The following is a 26,304-nucleotide window of genomic DNA, read 5'->3' as shown; positions in this document are numbered from 1 at the left end:
AGAATTGAATTTGAGAACATAGGTTATAAGGAGATAGGATGTGGGCATGGATTGGGCAGTCAATGATTAAGGAATATAGAATGTTTAATAAGGCTCATTATAAAGGTTCCTATATTGGAAGCTTCTAATGCAGTCACATTTCTTCCTGAATTTTAACCATTATTTCTAAATTCTGAGATGCTGTGCTCTTTGTGCATAACCTGGTGGCTCCCTGGAACTTAGGTATCTGTATGACACCTGTGACTCAGATTTAAAGTTCTGTAGCTCTAAAAAGGAGCATTATTTCATACAGGAACTGTTAAAGAAGATGAAAAAGTGATCACACGTCAATCAGACATATGAATGAAGCAGATATGGTTAGGACTAAGAGAAATTAGAATACAGGGTAAAGAATCATATTGTCTATATTTTCAAATTCTGAGACCAAGGAAGAGAAATTTATTCTGACCAATATTTAAATTTTGTGTAGTACACTATTTTAACCTGTCTAGTCAGTTTATTTAAACAATATAATTACATGGAAACTAGAATAGGGAATGTGATCTTGTTATTCTGTATAGGTTAATGTAATAACATGATACATTCTAGAGTATTTGGGGCAGAAGAAATAAAAGTATTCGCAAAGTCCCCTTGAGGAGTTGGGGGAAAATATGGAAGTATTAAACTTCCACACTTGGGGAATTCCTGATATACTCTCAAGCATTAGGGACTCCCAATTTAATAACCCAAGCCCTTGGTCTTGGGGCTTGCCCTTACAAAACTTATTTCTGTAAAGGTGAAGCTAAGCCTGCTTATAATTATGCCAAAGAGTCATCCACAGTGAACTTCTTCTGTTCCTCAGATGTAGCATCTCTCTTTAAGCCAACTCTAAAAATAAACTCACTACGCTTCCCCCCTACATGGGACTTGACTCCCACAGATGTATGTCTCCCTGGCAATTGTCACATGACTCACAGGGATGTGAGGACATTGGCATCATGAGATTGACAATGCCTTCTTGAACAAAAGGGGAAAAACAAATTAAGCAAAATAAAGTTTCAGTGGCTAAGAGATTTCAAATTAAATTGAGAGGTCATTTTGGAGGCTAATATTATGCAAGTTTCAAGCCCCAAGTAACAATATTCAGGAAAAGCCTTAAGAATACCCTGAGCCCTATCTAAGACTTTATAAATGTTCTACTTATTAAGTTTATTTTTTCAAAATCTTAAGGCATCTAGTTTATTCCTATGCTACATAAGACCTGAAACCCAGGGGTACCAGTGTCTCCAAGAACATCAACCAGCTTCATTCCTCTACCACATAAGATCAACACCACTTTCGAGCACAAGGAAGCTAAAATGGTCATTGCCCAGATATGCCTGAAGATTAATAGAATGATCAAATGAGAGAGAGGAGGTGTAACTGAGAAATTAGGATTTAACAATGACTATAACTACTGTTTTATTACATAGATATTTCTTTTTAGTTTCTAGTGTATTAAAATAGGCAGAAGGGGGCGGGCCGCGGTGGCTCAGCGGGCAAAGTGCTTGCCTGCTATGCCGGAGGACCTCGGTTCGATTCCCGGCCCCAGCCCATGTAACAAAAACGGAGAAACAGAATACAATAAAACAAGAAAATGTTTAAAAATGTTTCCCTTTCTTCCTTCCTTCCTTCTCTCTGTCTAAAAAAAAAAAAAAAAAAAAAAAAAAAAAAAAAAAAAATAGGCAGAAGGAAATACCTGAAATTGGTGAATTGTAATCCATTAGCTTTTATCTTTGATAATGATTGTATAACTATATTTGATTTTATTGTGTGACCACGTGATTGTAAAAACCTTGGGACTGACACTCCCTTTAGTGTATGGGTAGATGAATAATAAAGACATTCATGAAAAAAATAATAGATCAGGAATATGAGGAAAACAAACCCATGTAAACTATGGACAATAGTTATAGTACTATTTTAATAATCTTTCATCAATTGTAAGAAATGTAATTAATATCAATATTAAAAAATAGTTGAATTACAAAAAAGTGTTATCAACTGGTGTAGGACTCTCAGGGATAAGCCAGAACCTGACATCATAAGACTGAGAAAGCCTGCCTAACCAAAAGTGTGAAGAGAGAAAAGAAACAAATTATAGTTTCAGTGCCTGAAGAGATTTCAAACAGAGTCAAGAGTTTATCTGGGAGTTTATTCTTACACATTATATAGATATCCCTTTTCTGTTTATGATGTATTTGGAGTGGCTGGAGGGAAGTACCTGAAACTAGTGAACTGTAATCCAGGAGCCTTGATTCTTCCAGAAGATTCTGTAACTATAAAGCTTTTACAATGTGACTGTGTGCTTATAAAAACCCTGTGTCTGATGCTCCCTTTATCCAGGGTATGGACAGATGAGTAACAAAATAAGGATTAAAAAAATAATAATTGGGGGGATTAGAGGTTAATAAAATTGAGTAGATTACAATACTAGAAGTCAATGAGGGAGAGGTAGAGGATATGGTAGGTACTTTTTTTCTTTTGTCTTTTTATTTATTTTTCTGGAGTGATGCAAATGTTCTAAAAATGATCGCAATGATGAATACCCACCTATTTGATGATATTGTGAGCCACTGATTGTAAACTTTGGATGGATTGTATGGTGTGCAAAGATACCTCAATAAAAATATTTAAAATCAGAAAAATATATCAACAAACTTTTTTCTTTTCATTTTTTCGACAAACTTTTAGAAATTATGAGACAACTATAAACTGATTGGATAACCGAAGATTTTAAAGATTATTGTTAATATTTTGAAATTTGATAATGGAATTGCACATATATTTTAAAGAAGTGTTTACCTTTTAGAGCAAGGGTCAGCAAAATACCACTGGTGGCCAAATCCAAATCACCTTCTGTGGCTTGTGAGTTAAAACCGGTTTTACATTAACGGTTGAAAATTTAAAAATATATATTTCATGACACGAAAATTTCATGTACAAAAATTTAAATCTTTACATCCATAATTTTTTTTTCACTCCTGTAGTACTTTATTTGCTGACCTCTTTGAAACATTCCAAAATTCATCATGACCAGTGGAGACTTCCATGCTAAAATGCTACTCAACATGACAAATTTCTAACAAAAAATATTTTAAAGTATAGTGCTTTCATTTTGCTCTTCACATTTCAACATGTGAAAATTACATTTAGGTGGTAAGTCTCAGGTGACAAACAGAAGATAAGTATCAGTTAATATCATATTTCTGGTTTACTGAGAAACATAATAGTTTTGACAGTCATGTTTAACACCTTGGTTAAGTAAAGAGAAAACGGGCAGGGCTGTCAGAGAGGTATGCAAAGATTTAACAGGTCAAATAATTGTTAGCCCTACTGAGAAATTATAGATTGGAAAAATGTAAAAAATATTTTTGTAATAGGGTGATTTTAGTCATTAGTGGCCATCATTCAGTTCATGTGTTCAAAGTAATTGTAGTTATTTTTTATCACTGAAAACTGGATTCAAATAAATTATAACTTGGTGAACTAAATGCCATACATTCAAAATATAGTTTAAATCTGGCAAGTTTAAGGTAAAGAAATACTTATAATTCATAATTACCTTTAGATATAATTGAGACTACATCACTATACTTAAATAGGTATACTGTTATGCATAGTTAATTCCAGTTACAATATTAAATATTTGTGCTGTTGTGCATCAACAGCACAAATTTTTATGCTCCAAAAGAATTATCAATCCAGTAAAATGGCTACACTTAATTTTCTTTTAAAGACAGAAGAACTTAATTGAAGGAAGAATGGCTCCTCTTGGTATCTTCTATTTGCTCTTGGTATCTTTTTCAAATTACGGATACAAATTTACCAAAGAAATAATTATATATTTTGCCTAACATCAAATAATCTGCAAAAAGTTTGTAAGACAGATGTATTTCCCGTTCAATTTCCAAAAATAAATAGAGGTTTTCTAGCTGACTAAATTAACTAATTTATATTCCTAGCTCTCTGAAGTAAACATCAAAAAACAAAGTACAAAAAATGATCTCTTGGTTTCTGAATAACCCATTTAGTTACATAAAGTATTTTCCATCCCAAGACTTCCTCAAATTCAAAAAATATTTATTTACTTCCTAAGAACATGACAAACAATCTACACTGCAAAACATTTAGTCAGTTTCCACGGCAACACTGTGGGATTCCTTAGCTACCATAAGTTGCATCGGTTGTGGAATTTCTCAATCTTCTTTACATCTTGAACTTGGTCTGTTCTATACACCAAATAAACTAAATTATCTGTTACTTTAATACACTGACTCCCATCAGAATGCCTATATTTGAGAACGACACGTGCCTTCATAGGGTCTGCAACGTAGAGCTTCTCGGGCATGGCTGAACTCCCAGGTTTGGTACTGTGGCATGGTGGGCTCAGGGTGGAAAAGGAGGAGGGAAGGGAGGCAAGGCTGCAGACCGGAGGAGCATGAGCTGGCACACCTATCTATCCACCTCCTGCAGCCACCCAACTCCCATAAGTAAAGTTTTGTGAGAACATATCCTTGCCCATTCATTTACAAATTATCTTGGAGGCTTTAAAATGACAATAGCAGAGTTGCTACAAAGATTATACGGCCTCCAAAGCTGAAAATATTCACTTTCTGGTCCTTTACAGAAAAAGCTTGCCAACCCGTTTTAGAGCTATTACTTACACATTTACCCAGGAAAATGATGTGATGTTTGGGATTTGCTTCAAAATAATACAGGACTGGAAAAAGCGAGAGTTGGGATATAAATGAAACAAGATTGGCTATTGGTTGTCAATGGATGGAACTGGGTGATGGGTACATTGGAGTTTGTTATACTCTTATTTCAATTTTGCATGTGTTTTGAATTTTTTTCATAATAAAGTTTAAAAAAAAAAGAAAGGAAAGAAGAAATTAATTGGAGAACAAAGGAACAATAGAAAGAATCAATAAAACCAAAAGTTGGTTCTTTGAGAAAATCAATAAAATCGATGGAACCCTAGCAAGGCTGACAAAGAAAAGAAGAGAGGATGCAAATAAACAAAATCAGAAATGATGGGGGCTGTTAACATGGATCATGAAGAAATTTAAAAAATCATAAGAGAATACTATGAACAGCTATATGCCAACAAACTAGCAATCTAAATGAAATGGACAAATTCAACACACAAACAAGCTTCACTGACTCAAGAAGTAATAGAAGATCCCAACAAACCAATCATAAGTAAAGAGATTCAATCAGCCATCAAAAATTTTCCTACAAAGAAAAGCCCAGGGCCAGGTGGCCTCATAGGGGAATTTTATTAGATTCCAAAAGAACACCAGTCGTGCTCAAACTTTTCCAAAATATTAAGGAAAAAGGAAAACTGACCAAACTCATTTTTATGACACTAACATCATTTTATTACCAAAATTGGGTAAAGATGCTATAAGAAAGGAGAACTATAGGCCAATCTCTCTAATGAACACAGATGCAAAAATTCTTAACAAAATGCTAGCAAATCTAATACAACAACACATTAAAAGAATTATATACCATGACCAAGTGGGGTTTATACCAGGAATGCAAGGGTGGCTCAACACAAGAAAATCAGTCAATGCAATACAGCACATTAACAAATTGAAAGGGTAAACCACAAGATCATCTCAATTGATGTAGAAAAAGCATTCAACAAAATTCAATATTCTTTTCTATAAAAAAAACTTCAAAAGGAAGGACTCAAAGGTAACTTCCTCAATCTGATAAATGGCATATATGAAAACCCATAGCCAGCATCATACTCAATGGTGAGAGACTAAAAGCTTCCCCTTAAGACTGGGAACAAAACAAGGATGCCTTCTGTCACCATTATTGCTCAACATTGTACGAGAAGTTCTGCCTAGAGCAATCAGGCAGGAAAAAGAAATAAAAGGCATCCAAATCAGAAAGGAAGAAGTTAAATTCTATTCTGTTTGGGGTATGCTGCAGTTCTTGGATCTGTAATTTTATGTCTTTCATAAGAGATGGGAAATTTTCAGTGATTATTTTCTCCACTAACCTTTCTCCTCCCTTTCCCTTCTCTTCTCCTTCCAGGACAACTACAGCACATATATTCGTGCACTTCACACTGTCAATAAATTTCCTCAGACCCTGCTCATATTTTTCCATTCTTTTCCCTATCTCTTCTTTTGTGTGTTGGATTTCAGGTGTCCAGTCCTCTAGGTCACCAATCCTTTCTTCTGCCTCTTCAAATCTATTGTTGTAGGTTTCCATTGTTTTTTTCATCTCTTCTATGATACCTTTCATTCCCATGTTATTTGTTTTTTCAAGCTTTCGAGTTCTTTTTGTTCACTCAATGTCTTCTTTATCCTCCCTCAACTTGTTCATTTGATTTTTGATGAGATTTTCCATGTCTGTTCGAACATGCTGAATTAGTTGTTTCAAATCCTGCATCTCATTTGAAATGTTCCTTTGTTCCTTTGACTGGGCCATATCTTCGATTTCTTAGTATGACTCATTATGTTTTGCTGGCATCTAGGCATTTGATTTCCTTAATTAGCTTATTGTGGAGGTTGTTTTCACTCTTTACGTAGGGTTTTCTTGCTGGATGGCTGTGTACTCTATCTTTTCTTTGACATTCAGTTCAACTTATTCTAGACCTCCAGCATAGGTTGTTTAACTGATCAGAATGTTTCAGTTCTTGATTTTCTGTTTCTTGTCCTGCCTATATGGAGACTTTTTTTTTTTTTTTTGAGGAGTGTCTCTTCAAATATTATTGACCTCAGTTAGATTTTCCCAGACCAGATAGGCCCATGTCTCACAAGGAAAGAGTAGCATCAGTTTTCCCTGAGGGTGAGACCCAGCAGGTTGTCAGACTTTCCTATGAAGCCTCTATACTCTGTGCTTGTCCTGTTCTGCCCAGCATGTGGTGCTTGTCTGCCTGCAGCTTCTCACAACTTTAAGTGATGCAGTGCCTTTAATTTCAGCAGACTCTCTCTGCCAGGGTTGTGTCTGAGACAGAGGTGAGGTAGTAGAATGGCTTTAATTGCTTCTTTTTTTTCAACCCCTGGGGCCTGAATTTCTTGAAGGAGGGATTCTACTTGAGCTGGGCCCCACCCCCTTATTCTTGGGGAAGACACACCCTTTAGGGAATTAACTCCTTTCACCTGATTAGTTCTTACTGATCTTCTGATTAGCTGTTCTATCCATTATTGAAACTAGTGTGTTAAACTATCTGTACTGGTTTGAAAGGAAGTATGCCCCCTAGGAAAAGCCATGTTTTAATATAAATCCCATTTCATAAAGGTAGAATAATCCCTATTCAATACTGTATGTTTGACACTGTAATCAGATCATCTCCCTGGATGATGTGATTTAGTCAAGAGTGGTTGTTAAACGGGATTAGGTGATGACATCTCTCCACCCATTTGGGTGGGTCTTGATTGGTTTATTGTAGTCCTATAAAAGAGGAAATATTTTGGAGAATGAAAGATTCAGAGAGAGCAACACTATGAAGCAAAGAGTCCACCAGCCAGTGACCTTTGGAGATGAAGAAGGAAAACGCCTCCTGGGGAGCTTCATGAAATCGGAAGCCAGGAGAGAAAGCTAGCAGTTTTTGACGCCGTATTCGCCATGTGCCCTTCCAGCCAAGAGAGAAGCCCTGTGTTCGCTATGTGCCTTCTCACTTGAGAGAGAAACCCTGAATTCATCGGCCTTCTTGAACCAAGGTATCTTTCCCTGGATGCCTTAGATTGGACATTTCTATAGACTTGTTTTAATTGGGACATTTTCTTGGCCTTAGAACTGTAAACTAGCAACTCATTAAATTCCCCTTGTTAAAAGCCATTCCATTTCTGGTATATTGCATTCCAGCAGCTAGCAAACTAGAACACTATCCTACTATTAATGTAGAACCATATATTTCTCCCTTGATATATATGCCATTTTGAATATGTGGTATACCCCAGAAAAGCCATGTCATTTAATCCTCATTCAATACTGCTGGGTGGGAACGTTTTGATTGCTTCCATGGAGATATGACCCACCCAACTACAGGTGGTAATTTTTGATTAGATGGTTTCCAATGATATGTTCTCCACCTATTCAAGGTGAAGTTGCTTACTAGAGTTCTTTAAGAGGTAACCATTTTGGAAAATGCTTGCAAGCCATGAGATCCCATGCAGCCAGAGACAACTAGAGATAAAGAAGGAAAATGCCCCCAGGGGAGCTTCATGAACCAAGAAGCATGGAGAGAAAGCTAAGCAGATGTCAACATGTTTGCCATGTGCCTTTTGAGTTGTGAGAGAAACCCTGAACATCATCAGCATTCTTTAACCAAGGTATCTTTTTCTGGATACCTTAGATTGGACATTTCTATAGCCATGCTTGAATTTGGGCATTTTCACAGCCTTAGAACATGCAAACTTGCAGCATAATTAATTTCTCTTTTTAAAAGACATTCCATTTCTGGTATATCACATTTTGGCAGTTACAAACTAGAACAATATATATTGGACATATCGTTTCAAATATATTTACTTGTAAATATAAGCTGCAAGCTGCAAGTATATTTATAGTTGTTAAATCTTCATGTTGAATTGACCCCTTTATCATTCTACAATGGCCTTCTTTGTTCCTCATAACAGTTTTTGGTTTAAAGTTTATTTTATCTAATATTAGTATAGCTACCCCAACTCTCTTTTGGTCAATACTCACACGGTATATTTTTTCCCCATCCTTTCACTTTTACCCTCCTGTCTTTGAATTTATGTTGTCTCTTGTAAACACCATATAGTTGGGTCATGCTTTTTGATTCATTCTGCCAATCTCTGCCTTTTGATGAGAGCTTATTCCATTTACATTTAAAGTAACTACTATGCAGGACTTTCTTCTGACATTTTACTATTTTGCCTTTATAATTTTTACACCTTTTTTGTCCCTCATTCTTTCATGACTACCTATATTCATATTTGTTTAATTTATTGTATTGTGCCTTTCTGAATATCTTCTAATTTATTTCAGAATACATTATATTATCCTTGTGGTTACAATGGGGTTAAAATTTAACATCCTAAATTTAAAACAATCATATTTGATTTGATACCAACTTAACTTCAACAGTATATGCATATACTGTTCCTATACCCCTCTGTCCCTCAACTTTATTTTCTACTTGTCACTCACTATATCTTTGTACACTGTATGTCCCAAATCATAGATTTATAATAACTTTTTATACATCTACATTTGGCACTTGTTAGAAGAAAGAAGTGGAGTCACATGCCAAAAAATAAAATACATCAGTCCTGGCATTTAGAATTACCTATATGGTTACCTTTATCAGAGGTCTTAATTTCTTTATTCCACTTCAATCTATTGTCTAGTGTCCTTTCTTCCCACTCTGAAGAAACCCCTTTAGCATTACTTATATGGTATGTCTACTGGAAACGAACTACTTCAACTTATGTTTATCTGGGAATGACTTAACTTCTTCCTCATTCTAAAAGAAAAGTTTTGGGCAGGCCGTGGTGGTTCAGCAGGCAGAATTCTCACCTGCCATGCCAGAGACCTGGGTTCAATTCCCGATGCCTGTCCATGCAAAAAAAGAAGAAAGTATTTTAAGATGTAAAATTCTTAGTTGGCAATTGTTTCTTTCGGCACTTTAAATATTTCATCCCACTGCCATCTTATCTCCATGATTTCTGATGAGACATTGGTACTTAATCTTATTGAGATGCCCTTCTATGTGGCATGTTGCTTCTCTTTCACAACTTTCAGGACTCTCTTCTTATCCTTGGCATTCTACAGTTTGATTACTAGGAGTGTAGTCCTGGTTCTCTGAATTTATCTTCTTTGGGATTCATTGGAATTCTTGAATGTACAAATTCACATCATTTGTAAAATCTGGGAAGTTTCTGCCATCATTTCTTTGAATATTCCCTCTGCCTTTTACTTGTCTCTTCTCCCTCTGGGACTCCCATGATACATACATTGGTACACTTTATGGCATCAAATACAAGTTGAGTTGTATTTGAAGAACACAGTAACTGAAATGAAAATTCCCTAGATGGTTTGGACAACAGACGGGGTGGCCAAGAAGACTGCTTCCTTACCTTGGCCTGTGTTTGCTCCTGGCATTCGGAATTCCTGATTTACAGTTTACAGCATTTCCAATGAATACTCTTATCTACTCCCTTTCAAACAGACTTTACCTCCTCCAGGTTGCTCTCTTGTGTGGCACCACAGGCAATCCTTCACTTCAGGCCACTTCAACCTAATTGTTTCTCACACTGTTTATTTGTCTATAAGCAGCTTCTCTGCCTTTAGGACAAACTCTGGGAGCGCAAGCCTGAGATCAGTTCCCTAGCTCAGCATCTTAGACTCCTACCCCAATGTGGACAAAAGAGCCACTCTGTGCCCTCTGGAACTGGGTCAGGCACCTACAACAGGAGGATAAACTGGCTCAATCCTGCTCTGTAGAAGGGGTGGGGGATGGGTCAGCAAAGGCACCAGGAACTTCTTTTATGGCTTTTGAGGCTACTTTTTCTTGATTCTGTACTTGCCCAGTTAGTGCAGCCATTTTTTTTTTGGTGGTGCATGGTCTGGGAATCGAACCCAGATCTCCTGCATGAAAGGCGAGCATTCTACCACTGAACCACCTGTGTGCCCTTAATGCAGCCTTTTAACTGTTTTCCATAGTTTAGAGGAAGAGCACTGTCTTCAAAATTCCTCTGCCACTTTTACCCAAGTGTGTGTGGAACAGTGATCACCCTCAGAGCTGTCTCCCAGCAATCTGAAGTAACTGAACAAAAGCAGTGATCAGAATACATACCTCTGGAATTTGGAGGACCAGGTCTTCACATGCCACCTTGGCATCAGGAAGCTATGCCAGGAGCCTAAGCTGCAGTTCCCATTGCTGCCCACCATGAAACTGGGGGATGGAGGTGGGGTTTGTATCCTTTGCAGGGAAGAGAGAACTCACCAGTATTTACTGCAATTTTCTAGCCTATACCTCCTCTTCCTCCCTGGATAATGCAGTTTCCCAATAGACTCTGAAATTTCAAAATGATTCAGATGGTGTTCTAGTTTGCTAGCTACTAGAATGCAATATACCCGAAATGGAATGGCTTTTAAAAGGGGGAATTTAATAAGTTGCTAGTCTACAGTTCTAAGGCTGAGAAAATGTTCCAATTAAAGCAAGTCTATAAAAATGTCCAAATTAAGGTACCAGCAAGAGGTTATCTTCACTCAAGAAAGGCGGATGAAATTCAGGGATTTTCTCTCAACTAGAAAGATACATGGTGAACACGACAACATCTGTAAGCTTCTTCTCCAGGCCTCTTGCTTCATAAAGCTCCCCGAGGGGCATTCTCCTTCATCTCCTTCATCTGCTGGCTGGTGGTCTCTGTAGTTTTCGTGTCTCTGCTGCTCTCGTGTTTCTCTAGCTTCTCCAAAATGCTTCCTCTTTTAAAGGATTCCTGTAATGTAATCAAGACCCACCTGGAATGGGTGGAGTCATATCCCATGGAGGTAACCTAATTATGTTTCCAAACCATAGTACTGAATAGGGACTAGAAGAAACAGTTCCTCCCACAAGACTGATTAGGATTAAAACATGGCTTTTCTAGGGTACATAAATCCTTTTGAACCAGCACAGATGGTTTCTGCCAGTTCCACAGTTGTTTTGGTGAAGGTACTGACTCCTGGGGCTTCCTACTCTGCCATCTGCCCATAATCCTTCACAAGAATCCTATATCCAGCAGAACTGTCTCATAAAAATGAAGGAGGGATTAGGGATTAAGACATATCCAGACTTTAAAAAGCTGAGGAACATTATCATAACTAGAAATGCATTTAGCCAGCAAAGAGTTGTGGAAAGCCCTATTGTCTGATACTTGGGACCACTGTATGCTGTATGTAAAACCAACAAGGGTTTTTTGCAAGATCTATATGAACAGAACCACTGCTAGCCTAGGCTAAAAGGGACAGATTAAAGGAAAAATGATATCAAAGGCAGAACTATGAGAGCTAAGGTCTGGACAAAGACACCTCCAGCCAAGAGAGTAGACACTCATATGTGGAAAGGCTAGGTTTGCCCTGGAGCCTGCAGAGGGCAGGATTTCCACCCCATCAATCAGGAAGAATGCTGCCACTCCAGGCTTAAGAGAGGGTGGAACACACTCTCCAAGGATTGGGAAGAGTCTGCCCATGACCCCACTATTCTGAGGGGATTAGATCTGTGCCCCAGAGACTAGGGAGAGTCCAGCTTCGAAGTCTCAGCCCCAAAGACTGGGGAGGGTCCAGCTGCCATTTCACTGTTCTGAGGGAGTTGAGCCAGTGCCCTGGAGATTGGGGAGAGTGCAGCTGCTACCCTGATGCCTGAGGAGGTTGGGACCTAGTGGCTGGCCACCACCCTGATGCTGCTTGAAGAGGGTGGAGCCAAGAATATGACCTGTCTCCCCGGTGCCTGGAAATGTTGGAGCCCTTATCCCAGTGCTTGGAGAGCAGGGTTGCTGCGCAAACCCTTGGATAGGATGGGGCTGCCACTCTATCAGGCTGTTAGGACAAAACGTGATTCTACAGCTGATTTTCAAACCTCAAAATCTACTAACGTATGCCCTGCAAGTTTACAGAACTGTGTAGGACCCATGGCCCCTTGTTTGGTTTAACATTTATCCTAAGACTGTCTCTCCTTTGTATATTGGAAGCAGACAGCTTGTTCTAAATTTTATAGATTCTACAGGTCCACAGCTGGAGAGGAATTATGCCCCGGGACCGACTACACCTGTAACTGATTCTGATGAGATTTTGTACCTAATATTATTACTGAAATGATTTAAGGCTTTTGTGATATTATGAAAGAATGAATGTATTTTACATAGGGAAAGAATATATCTTTTTGGAGTCCAGCAGGTAAGAGTATGGTAGTTTAGAGGCTATATGTACCCCAGAAAGGATTATGTTCTTTTCATCTATTCCTGCAGATGTAGACCTGTTGTAGGTGGAAACTTTTGATTAGGTTATTTAAGTTGAGGAGTATCCCAGGGTCTTAATCCTACTGGTGTCCTTTATAAGAGGATAAAAGCCACAGAGAAGCTAAGAGGTAAAATTAAGAGATGCTCACAGACCAAGTTTCAGTGACCGAAAGATTTTAAACAGAGTCAAGAGGTTATCCTGGAGGTTATTCGTATTCATTATATAGACATCCCTTTTCAGTTATGGTGTATTGGAGTGGCTGGAGGGAAATATCTGAAGTTGCTGAGCTGTGTTCCAGTAGCCTTCATTTTTTTTTTTTTTTTTAACTGACAAACCAAAACAACATACAAACATGAACATTCTTAACATAAAACCATTCCACAATGGTGTACATTCAATGTCTCACAATATCATCATATCATATAGTAATATATCATCATCATGATCATTTTTTAGAACATTTGCATCACTACAGAAAAAGAAATAAAGAGAAAAAATGCATACATACCATACCCCTTACCCCTCCCTCTCTTTGACCACTATTATTTCCATCTACCCAATATATTTTAAACTTTGTTCCCCTTATTTTTTTTCCTATACCCCTTACCACTCCCTTTCATTGATCACTAGTATTTCAACCTACTCAATTTATTTTAACATTTGTTCCCCCATTATTTATTTATTTTTTTATCCATCTTTCCATACTTTAGATAAAAAGAGCATCAGACACAAGGTTTTCACTATCACACAGTCACCTTGTGAAAGCTTTATTATACAGTCATCTTCAACATGGCTACAGGAACACAGCTCTACAGTTTCAGGCACTTCCCTCTAGCCACTCTAATATACCTTAAACTAAAAAGGGGATATCTATATAACGTGTAAGCATAACCTCCAGGATAACATCTCGACTCTATTTGAAATCTCTCACCCACTGACACTTTATATTTTGTCTCATTTCTCTCTTCCCCCTTTTGGTTGAGAAGGTTTTCTCAATTTCCTGATGCTGAGTCCAAGCTCATTCTAGGATTTCTGTCCCATGTTGGTAGGAAGGTTTACACCCCTGGGAGACATGTCCAAGGTAGACAGGGGGAGGGCAGTGAGTTTGCTGCCAACATTGACTGAGAGAGAGAGGCCACATCTCAGTAACAAAAGAGATTCTCTGGGGGTGACTCTAAGGCATAATTTTAAGTAGGTTTAGCCTATCCTTTGCAGGGATAAGTTTTATATGAACAAACCCCAAGATTAAGTGCTCAGCCTAATAATTTGGTTGTCCCTACTGCTTGTGAGAATATCAGGAATTCTCCAAATGAGGAGGTTGAATTTTACTCCTTTCTCGCCATTCTCCCAAGGGTACTTTCCAGTAGCCTTGATTCTTGAAGATGATGTATAACAATGTAGATTTTACAATGTAACTGTATGATTGTGAAAATCTTGTATCTAATGCTCCTTTTATTCAGGGTATAGACAGATGAGTGAAAAAATAAGGATAAAAATAAATAAATAATGGGGGGGTAAAGGGTAAAAAATTGGATAGATTGAAATACTGGTGGTGAATGAGAGGGAAGGGTAAGGATATGAGATGTATGAGTTTTTTCTTTCTTCTTTCTTTTTTCTGGAGTGATGCAAATGTTCTAAAAATGATCATGATTGTGAATATACAACTATGTGATGATACTGTGAACCACTGATTGTACACAATGTATAGATTGTATATATGTGATTTCTCAATACAAATATTTTTTACAAAAAAGAGAGAGAAACTCACAGAAAAAGGCCAGAGGGCAGGAGGGTCTCTCTCCTGCCACAGATGAAGATTGTAGAATCACACATGGCAGCAAGTTACAATCCCACGTGTAAGCAGGCACAAGGAACCAAGTCCACAAAGACTCAGGGTGGAAAACAAATGGGGGAGAGTTCAGAAATAGACCCTCACATCTATGGCCAATTGATTTTTGACAAGCCTAACAAGTCCAAACAATTGAGAAAGAATAGTCTCTTCAACACATGATGCTAGGAGAACAGTATATTCATGTGCAAAAGAATGAAGGATAACCCCTAGGCACCATATACAAAAATCAACTCAAAATGGATTAAAAACTTAAATATAAGAAGTAGGACTATAAAACTTATGGAAAAAAAACAGGGGAGCCTCTTCAGGATCTTCTTTGTTAGGCAACAGTTTCTTAGACTTTATAACCAAAGCACAGGCAACAAAAGAAAAAATAGATAAATGTAACTTACCAGAATTAAAAACTGTGCTTCAACAGTGAATAAAAAAGTATTTGCAAAGTCCCCTTCGGGGAATGGTGAGAAAGGGGAAAATTCAACTTCCCCAAGTTGAATTCTTGATATTCTCAAAAGCAGTGCAGATAACCAAAGCTATAGGCTGAGCCCCCAATCTTGGGGTTTGTTCATATGAAACTTAATACCGCAAAGGATAAGCTAAGCGTACTTAAAATCAGGCCTAAGAGTCACCCCCAACAGAACCTCTTTTGTTGCTCAGATGTGGCCTCTCTCTCTTCAGCCAACACAACAGCAAACTCACTGCCCTCCCCTGGTCTACGTGGGACATAACTCCCAGGGGTGTGGAACTTCCTGGCTACGCGGGACAATAATCCTAAAATAAGTTGAGACTCAGCATCAAGGGATTGAGAAAACCTTCTTGACCAAAAGGGGGAAGAGCGAAATGAGACAAAATAAAGTGTCAATGGCTGAGAGATTTCAAACAGAGTTGAGAGGTTACCCTGGAGGTTACTCTTACGCATTAAACAGATATCACCTTGTTAGTCAAGATGTAATGGAGAGGCTTGAGGGAACTGCCTGAAAATGTAGAGCCGTGTTCCAGTAGCCATGTTTCTTGAAGATGACTGTATAACGATACAGCTTTAGTAATGTGACTGTGTGATTGTGAAAACCTTGTGTCTGATGCTCCTTTTATCTACCTTATGGACAGATGAGTAAAACACATGGATTAAAAATAAATAAATAAGAGGGGGAACAAATGTTAAAATAAATTTAGTAGATTGAAATGCTAGTGATCAATGAAAGGGAGAGGTAAGGGGTATGGTATGTATGAATTTTTTCCTGTTGTCTTTTTATTTCTTTTTCTGAATCGATGCAAATGTTCTAAGAAATGATCATGATGATGAATATGCAACTATGTGGTGATATTGTGAATTACTGATTATATATGTAGAACAGAATGATCCAAAGTTAAGAATGTTTGCATTTGTTGTTATATATACATTTTTTAAATTTAAAAATTAATAATTAAAAGAAAAAACTGTGCTTCAAAAGACCGTCATGAAAGTGAAAAGACAAACTACTTAATAGGACAAAATGTTTAGAAATCACATATTCAACAGAGCTTTAAGATCCAGAATAGATAAAGAATTCCTACGACTCAACAATAAAAAGATAACCCAATTTAAAAATGGGCAAAAGACTTGAATAGGATTTTTCCAAAAAGAATATACAAATGTCTAAAAAGCACATGAAAAGATGTTTAACATCATCAGCATTAGGGAAGTGCAAATCGAAACCACAATGAGATAGCATATCACACCCACTAGAATGACAACTGTTCAGAAAACAAAAAATCACAAGTGTCGGAGAGGATGCAAAGAAATAGGATCGCTCATTCATTGTTGGTGGGAATGTAAAGGGTGCAGCTGCTGTGGAAGACAATTTGTTGGTTCCTCAGGAAATTAAGTATATAATTGCCATAGACCCGGCAACCCCACTACTGGGAAAGCAGGGATTTGAACAGATATTTATTTACATACTGATGTTCACACTGGATTATTTATAATCGCCCAAAGATGGAAGCAACCCAAGTGTCCATGAAGCAATGAATGGGTAAACAAAATGTGATCTATATATACAATGGAATATTATTCAGCATTAAAAAGGAATGAAGTTATGGTTCATCAGACAACATGGATGAACCTTAATGACATCATGTTGAGTGAAATAAGCCAGACACAATACGACAAATATTGTATCTTCTCACTGATATGAAATCATTAGAACATGCAAATTCATAATCAGAATCTAGAATATAGGTTACCAGGGGCTGGATTAGAGTTAGGGAAAGGAGAATTAATGCTTATATTATATAGACTACCAAATTTTGGTAATAGATGGTGGTGATAGTAGCACAACATTGTGAATGTAATTAACAGCCATGGACTATATATGTGAATGTGATTAAAAGGGGAGATTTTACATCATATACATGTTGCTAGACTAAAAACTAAAAGAAAAAACATAGGACTGCACAACAATGGACCTGATTGTAAATATGGACTGCAGTTAACAGTACAATTACAAAAATGTTCTTTCATCAATTATAACAAACGTAGCACACTAATGCAAGGTGGTATTTAGGGGGAAAAAACTCTATTGTAAACTATGGACCATAGTTTATAGTATAATTTTAATTTTCTTTCATCAGTTGTAACAAAGGTACTGCACTAATGCAAACTGTTACTAATGAATTACAAACCAACAACCTCTTTTATTAAAAAATGTTTAAAAGAAATGAAGGACATACAAAATTTTAATGAAAACAATTTTGGTTTTAATTGGAAAACAAACTTTACTTTGTTTAGATAAAAATGAAAGAATGCAAAAAAAAAAAAATCTGAAATCCTAATGCCAAGACTTCTCTTGCCCAAATGGGTTCACTCTTGTTCAAAGGGGTCACCCCTTCTTGCTGGTACTCATGGCTTCCTTGAAGAATGGCATACTCTGCACTCCAACAGATAATAGGAAACACAGATTGTTTACACTGAAGAAAACACCTTATTCATATGCACAGTTCTCATTTAATGATACCTTAACATTTGATAGAAATGTAGCTTAAAATTAGAGCAGCATCAGTTAAATTCTGAAAGTACAGATTTTGTAAGAGATACCAATTTTTTTTTTTTTTTTTAACATGGGCAGGCACCGGGAATCAAACCCAGGTCCTCTGGCATCGCAGGCAAACATTCCTACCTGTTGAGCCACCGTGGCCCACCCGAGATACCTTTAAGAGTTCCTAGAACAGTTTACACAGTTCAGAGACCCAGGAATTTAAAGGTAGAAATTTTTGGACCTCTTTAGAGATCCTCTGTTTCATTCTCTTCTTTACTAAATAAGGAAACTGAGGCCCATAGAGAATAATTGTTAAGCTAAAGATTAAACAGGTATTGTGTGACAGGCCTACTCTGAGGCAATAATGTTAACTTAAAACATTATTGAAATGTTAAAAATAGCTAATTTCTAAGAACAAGATCAATTTTAGGAAAAAAACAGATTTTTTCATACATGAAGTCTACTTAATTAAGAAAACAATTTTATTCAGCTAATATATAATTAAAAATGAAATATAAATAAAATATCCTTTCCAAACAGAGAGAGCAAAGTCCCGAGCAGGGGACAATAAAGCAGACTCACACATGACAGCCATTTGCCTGTTACCCTTGAAGGTAAAGAACCAAGAGCCTCTTTCTTCCCACCTGCTCTGCAGCTAGGCTACCAGCACATGACAGACGTTCCACTAGTCTACACATCCACTGTAGACTCAAAACAGGGAGCAAATGTTGCAAAACAGCGACCTTTCACATGGTACCTTCCTTGGAACAACAGTTTCCAGAAAACAGTGTTTCAGGGGCAGCAGTAGAAACAGAGTCCAGTATCCATTGCCAGCTAGTATTTTTAAGGAAAAGACATGCAACTTCAATTAGCGAGTTCTGTGGCATGACTGTCAGGATTATTCTTGATTTAAGTATGCCTGAACCTGATTCTACAGACTCTGGGTGATTCCGTAAACTATGTTAACTATTCTTTTACTAAATTGTTTTTCTTTGTAAATCAACTAGAGAACCTAACTGATACACTTTACTTCAATTTCACCTCCATCCCTTATCAGCAAGAGGGTTAATATTGCGTGCCTAGAATGTGGATGAGAGGATTAAATGAGATAATATTTTATAAACAATAAGCCACATATTATTATAATTTACAAAACTTAACCAAATGCTAGGCACTTTATCAGGCATTTTTATATTTCATGAGTAATAAAAACAATAACAACATTACCGATGGCACTCTCTTAGCCAAAGCATTTGCTAAGTATGCTATATATTTTATTTCATTTAATTGTCAGGACAACCTTAGGAGGAAGATTCTATTGTTCCCTATACAAAGGTAAAGTAAAAATAATGATAACAACATCAATAATAATGATGATAATGACAATCACAACAAAAAACTGTAGTGATGAAAATGCTGAAATTAACAGAATGAAAATTGCTGCAAATAAATGATTTTGATGACAGAAATATTATTACAATTTGAGGGAGTTAATAGAGTAGCCCAACCATAAGAATACTGTAGTGCTCCTGAAATTCTAGTGCCCATGATTTAGCAACTTACTTGATGAATTAAATTAAAATACCATTTTTCTCTTACTTTATGCTTAAGACAGTTTGCTTACTTGAGATCTGGTTATCCTTTGGAATAAAAATATTTCAGTAGCCACAAAGCTCATTTATAAATAAAACTTTCCCTTCATGGGCTGTATCTCTGGAACACACTTGGATTATGGCTTACTTCTGACATTTTGCCACACTGTCCTTTTTGTATTATTATTGATATTCTCTCCACTTACTTGGTAAGGTCACTGAAGGAAGGAATCATTTATTTGCGTCTCATGAAGATTCAAGGCACTACTATGTCTTGTACCCTTTTACATTAAGGGTAGTTTTCCATAAATGTTTGTTGTTTCATGAATTGAGGAATGATCATTTTTGCATGAGTTCTTCAAACAAACAACTGGTACTTCATGGACCATGGCTTAAGATTCCTAACTCCTAAGGGAGAGGCTCAAGTGCCCAGTTATTCCATTCTGTTTCCACTAGGCAAAGTTCTGAATTTAAATATATTTCTCACCCAGAGCAAGGGACACGTGTTCTGTTCATATCTCTCCCAAGAAATGAACTCATTCTTGTCTCTGAAGTAAACTTACGTCACCCATTTTTGAAGATATGGGCTCTTCTTGTGCAAGCTATATGAGACCTTATCAATAAATCACTTAGCTGTAGTCTAGAAAATTCAGCAAGGCAGTTATATGAAACTACAAGATACACGTGATACCAAAGGTCAACAAAATCAAGGATTAAACTTTGTTCCTTTTCCCTTGTAACTATATAACAATATACACAATATACATCTTGTCATTAACTCAAAGCTTGATTGATCTAGGGTAATTAAATCATACATTCAGTAAATCACTACTTAGTTCGCTGACGCCTGGCCTCAAGTTCACAGAGATAACATATCTGAACCTCAGTGTGATCATTAACACAGATTCCTATTATAGGGCTGAGAGAATAGGCTTTCACATTCCAAATCCATCAAGCATGTGTGGTCACTGCCTCTGTTGTGGAGGATTCCCAAGATGTAAAAATTTAAACTTTTCCCACTATCCCTAAAGGACACAGCTGTGAAAACATACTCTTTTATAGAACACGTCTGTTGATAATATTCAGGAAAAAATTACATAATTATTTGTGAGTCTTTTCTTGTTTTGTGCTACAGTTTCCCCAGAAACAGGAAGGTGTCCCATAGGGGACTAGGGAGAGGTGGGCACTCATAAGAAGGAAACCCTTGGTGTGCCAAAAGCAAGAGGAGAGCAGCTGGGATTACCAAAAATAGACATGCAGAAGTAATTTCCCTCCTGATAATGAATGTACACTATCAATGTGATACACTAAACAAAGGAACTCAAAAACATGGATACATTTTTAACAGAAACACATCTGATTCTATGATGAAGTTAATGTAATAAAGTTAAGGAAGACAGGCTGGCAGACCTGGATGAAATCCTGGTTCTACCGATAATAGTGTGAAATTAGGAAAGATCTTTAACCTCTTTGAGCCATTACGGAAGATCTTAAATCTCTCTGAGCCTCAGCTTCCTTATCTAATGAGGAAAATACCTAAACTAATAGGTTGTGCAAGGACTAAATGATATTATATATATATATATAATGCCTTTCGATAAGAAACGAAATTATTCGTATTAATGGAAAAATGGGATTGCTTATACCAAAAATGGCTGTTTATATGCAGTTTTTAAGACATAATAATAAAATCAGTTATTTTATTAAGTTGAAACTTTTCTGATCAACACGTATAAAAATACGTGGATTTTTTTTCTTTTCTACCCTACCTATGTTTACCTATACAATTTTCATTATAAGGGCAATATAAAGCTATTCTTCATTATAAGGGCAAAAGAAACAAAGACTCTAAGAGAGGTCAAACACATGTTTATTTTCATGTAAACTACAGTAGGAGCTAACAGATAAACATATAAAGTTAAAATATTTCCAGAATTATTTTTAGAGAGACTTTCACTGAAAAAAAAAGGGGGGGGGGAATAAGTGAAAGCAAAAGGGAATTAAATTTGAACTTAAGTAAAAGAAGGGAACTAAACTAATCAAAACTGTCCAGTAAAGGAGTAGATTGTCTTGTAGTGTACTGTTTGGGATTAAATGTTAGGCAAATCAAGGCCAGAAGTCTACCTCTATGAGTTACTCTGCAAAAAAGACACTAAATTCAAGGACTCTATAGGAAGCAGAAGATTGGATGATATAACTATAAAATTCCCTTTTAACTCTACCATTCTATAACCCTTCAGCACTACAATACACAACCAGTTCTCTGGTGTCCACAGTATCAGGGTAAAGTTTCTCTCCAACATTGTCCCTAATAAGAGAAGGGTCTTCAAATTTAGGTAAGCTATAGATTTGACACTCAACTCAAATATGAAAGAAGTGGAATTAATGGATCAAACGAACCCCTGATGAATATTCTATTTCCCTCTCCCTTACTCTTTTTTTTTCCTCCCTGTTTGCCCTGCTTATAATCTGCTTACTCTAATATTCACTGACCTCTTCTAGAAATCTATCCCAAAGAAACAAACTGAAGTTCAGAGATTTATGTACCAAGAATTTTTACTGAAGTATTGTTTTTAATGTCAATAATGTTCCCCAATGGGAGAATAAACTGTAACATTTATACAAGGAAATGTTATGCAGCTATTAAATGGTATTTTCAAATAATATTCAATGATAAGCAAATATTCAATTTTATGAGAATGTCACAATTCATTTTAAGTGAAATTATGACATAAAATGACAAATCCAGCATGATTCTAACTTTGGAAATGCATTCCATATTTATGTATCCACTGGAAGGAAATACACAGCAAAATGTTAACAATGGTTCTAACTGGTAGATCTTTTTTTTTTTTTTTTTTTTTTTTTTTTCATGGGCAGGCACTGGGAATTGAACCCGGGTTAGCTGGTAGAATTTTTAACTTTCTTTTTTTTTGTAAGTCTTATTTTCCCAATTTCTCAAAAATTATATATTCATTTTATGATCAGAAAAAAATCAAACATTATTTAAAAAAATAAATGTGAGCAAAAAGAGCCGTGTTAAAGTTATCTTGGATTTGTAACTCAGAAAGTGAAAAATAACTCCTTTAAAAGGAGGAAGTGTGGTATAAAAAATCAAGCTTGCATCTGACCCTTGTTTGAGATGGTTGCTAAGCATATTGCTGCCTTTAAATTAATCAGAACAAGGAACAGCTGGGACAGTATTCAGTTTTATTGAGGATGTGAAACAACAGGAACTCTCATACTTAGCTAGTGAAGATATAAATCAGTACAACCAGTTTGAAGAGTAATTTGAGAGCTTTCTAGTAAAGGTGAAGATGCTTGTGTTCTACTGGACAGCAATTTTGTCCCTAGAGAAACCTTTCATATATATGCATAAGATATGAGAATGTCCACTGCAAAAATGTTTAATAGTGAAAAAATTTCAAATGGCTCAAATATTAATTCACAGAACAATGGTCAAACTGTAAAGCACTCATTCAATGGAATATTATATAGCAGTGAAATACATGAGGTATATATGTCAATATAGATAAATCTCAAAAACATAAGCCAACAAAATGAAAAAAGTTACAGAAGTATATAAAGGATACATATAATAGGGTACAATATATACAAAGTCAAAACACATAAAAGAATATCATATTACTTAGAGACACATTACTATGAAGGAAAACAATAAGAAAAATGCACAGGTATGATGAACATCAAAGTTGGAGCAATTATTCTCTGTAGAGAGGGAGCAGGAATATTAGAGAGGATTACAAAAGGTGAAGAGAATACTTTATTTAAGTTCATTTGAATTGTTTTTCTTCTGGGGAAATAAAGATCTGAAGCAAATATGTTAAAATATGGCAAAGTTAGAGAATACACAAGTTTTATTACATTATTCTGTTTTTAGCATTTTTATTGAGAAATATCGATACACATACAGCTCAACCGTATTATACAATCAATGGCCCAAAATATCATCACATAGTTGTGTATTCATCACCATGATCATTTTTAGAACATCTGTATCACTCCAGAAAAAGAAACAAAAAGAAAAAAAGGACTCATACGTCCCTTATCCCCATCCCTCCCTCTCATTCATACACAGTATTTCAATTTACCCAATTTTTATCCTTTATTTCCCCCTATTTATTTATTTTAACTCATCTGGCCATACCCTGGATAAAAGAAGCATCAGTCACAAGGTTTTCACCATCACACAAGCACACTGTAAAAGCTATACAGTTATATAGATGTCTTAAAGAACCAAGGCTACTGGAACACAGCTCAACAGCTTCAGGTACTTCCCTCTAGCCACTCCAATATACCATAAACTAAAAAGGGATATCTACACAATACATAAGAATAACCTCCAGGTTATTATATAAGAATAACCTCTTGACTCTGTTTGAAATCTCTCAACCAATGAGACTTTATTTTGTCTCATTTCTCTCTTCTCCCTTTTGGTCAAGGAGGCTTTCTCATTCTGATGATGCCAGGTCCTGGCTCATCCTTGGGACATTGCCAGGTCCCACATTGCCAAGGAAATTTACACCCACAGAGTTATGTACCACATAGCAAGGAGGGTAGTGAGTTCACTTGCCAGGTTGGCTTAGAGAGAGAGAGGCCACATCTGAGCAACAAAAGAGGCTCTCAGGGGGTGGCTCTTAGGCATAATTATCAGTAGGCTTAGCCTCTCCTTTGCAGGAAGTTTTTTTTATACCATTCTTTTTTATTTTTTCTGCTTCCTGAGAAACAAATTCCAAATGAAAAAGGAAATCTAGGTAGCAGCTGGCAATCTCTATGGAGTGAAGGTGCTCTATCCATTGCAATAATTCTTAAACTCTTTAGGGTCTGAGATCCCTTTGCAAATCTAATTGAAGCTATGTTTCTGCTTTCAAGGAAGTTTATTATACCACCACTACTCCACTCTCAATCATATTAAGATACAATCAGGAAAACAAATGCTTTCCCTTTAGCCATGGGGTTTGGCCATGGCACTTTCTACTCATGCTAAGAGTTAGCAAGACCTCACCTTACACAAAAATTAACTCAAAATGGATTAAAGACCAAAATATAAAAGCCAGGATCTTAAAACTCCTGAAAGAAAATGCAGGGAAGCATCTTCAATATCTTGTGATAGTCAGTGGTTTCTTAGACCTTACACCCAAAGCACAAGCAATAAGAAAAGAAATAGATAAATGGGAACACCTCAAAATTAAAAACTTTGGTTTTCAAAGGACTTTGTCAAGAAAGTAAAAAAACGGCCACCTACTCAATGGGAGAAAATATTTGGAAACCACATTTCCAATAAGGGTTCAATATTCAGAATATATAAAGAAGCCCTATAATTACACAATAAAAAGACAAGAAAACCCAATTTAAAAAATGGACCAAAAACTTGAATAACGTTTTCCAAAGAGGAAAAACAAATGGTTAAAAAGCACATGAAAAGATGCTCAACATCACAAGTTATTAGGAAAATCAAAATCAAAACCACAATGAGATATCATTTAATAGTGGGTAGATTGGCTGCTATTAAAAAAAAAAAACTGCAAGTGCTGGAGAGGATGTGGATAAATATGAACACTATTCATGGCTGGTGGGAATGTAGAATGGTACAGCCACTGTGGAAGACTTAAGTTTAGCAGCTCCTCAAGAAGCTAAGTACAGAATTACCATATGATCCAGCAATCCTGCTACTAGGTATTTATACCAAGAAGAAATATGTGCTCCATACATACATTAGAATATTATTCAGCTGTTAAAAATGAATGAAATCCGGATGTATGCAACAACATAGGTGAACCTTGAGGACATTATGCTGTGTGAAATAAGCCAGACACATAAGGACAAATATTGTATGGTCTTACTAATATGAACTAATTATAATGAGCAAACTCTGGAAGTTACTATCTACAGCCTAGGTTACCAGGAGACAGAATAAGGCTAGAGAAAAAAAGCTGATGGATAATACATGCAGAATTTTTAACAAGATTCATTATAAATGTTTACAAATTGATAGAGGTAATGGTAGCATACTATCATGAGTGTAACCAGCACTGCTAAATTTTACCTGTAACCATGGTTGAAAGGAGAAGTTTAGGGTTGTTGTATGACACTAGAAGGAAAGCTGGACAATAAAACATGGGGCTGTATAACAAAGTGAACCCTGTTATGAACAATGAATGTGGTTAATAGTACAAATATAATAATGATCTTCTGTAAACTAAAACATATACTATTGATAACTGGGTGGTATATGGGGAAAAATACAACTAATACAAACTATGGAATACAGTTAACAGTAACATTCAAATATTCTTTCATCAATTGTAACAAAGGTATCATATTAATGCTGAGTGTCAATAACAGAGGAGTATAAAGGATATGGGACTTTTTTCTTTTCGGAGCAATGAAAATGTTCTCAAATTGACTGTGATGATGAATGCACAATTCTGTGATTATACCAAGCACCACTAATTGTACACTTCGGATGGATCCTATGGTGTATGAATAAAACCATTTTTAAAAAAAGTCAGCAAGACTGGATAATTAGGGAGAAAGTTATGCACTGGCTACTCAGATTGCTTGAAACAAAAACAATACTTAACACTGAAGGAAGGCTGATAGAATGTTTGACAACTAGTGAAAAGGCTAAAAAACAGTCATATGCTTGCAACCCAATGTTTTTAAAAAGGTTTGTGGAGCAGTAAAAGAAATGTTCTTATACTTAACATTTGTTGCAAACCAAGGTTAAGGGTAGCTTAGTGAGGTGTAGAATTTAGTTTGTCCTCCAGAGCAGCTAGTAAATAACCATGAACACTGCAGAACAACTGCTGGGGCGACATCAGTGACTAGACACACACTGTGCACCAGTCTGGACAAGGTGGAACTGCTGAGG

The 26,304-nt window shown here is 36.3% G+C and overlaps 1 protein-coding gene and 1 pseudogene across 7 annotated transcripts in view; both read right to left on the bottom strand.

Annotated features, from left to right (window-relative positions):
- The window catches only part of BORCS5 (BLOC-1 related complex subunit 5), a 222,749-nt gene that overhangs the window by 102,599 nt on the left and 93,846 nt on the right, over positions 1–26,304 (bottom strand). The gene's annotated exons all lie outside the window — the stretch shown is intronic.
- On the bottom strand, positions 4,085–5,324 carry LOC143689794 (signal recognition particle 9 kDa protein pseudogene; annotated as a pseudogene).

This window comes from Tamandua tetradactyla, chromosome 7 (genome assembly GCF_023851605.1).
Source record: "Tamandua tetradactyla isolate mTamTet1 chromosome 7, mTamTet1.pri, whole genome shotgun sequence".
In the NCBI taxonomy this organism is placed as follows: domain Eukaryota; kingdom Metazoa; phylum Chordata; class Mammalia; order Pilosa; family Myrmecophagidae; genus Tamandua; species Tamandua tetradactyla.
This window is presented reverse-complemented; position numbering and strand designations above follow the sequence as displayed.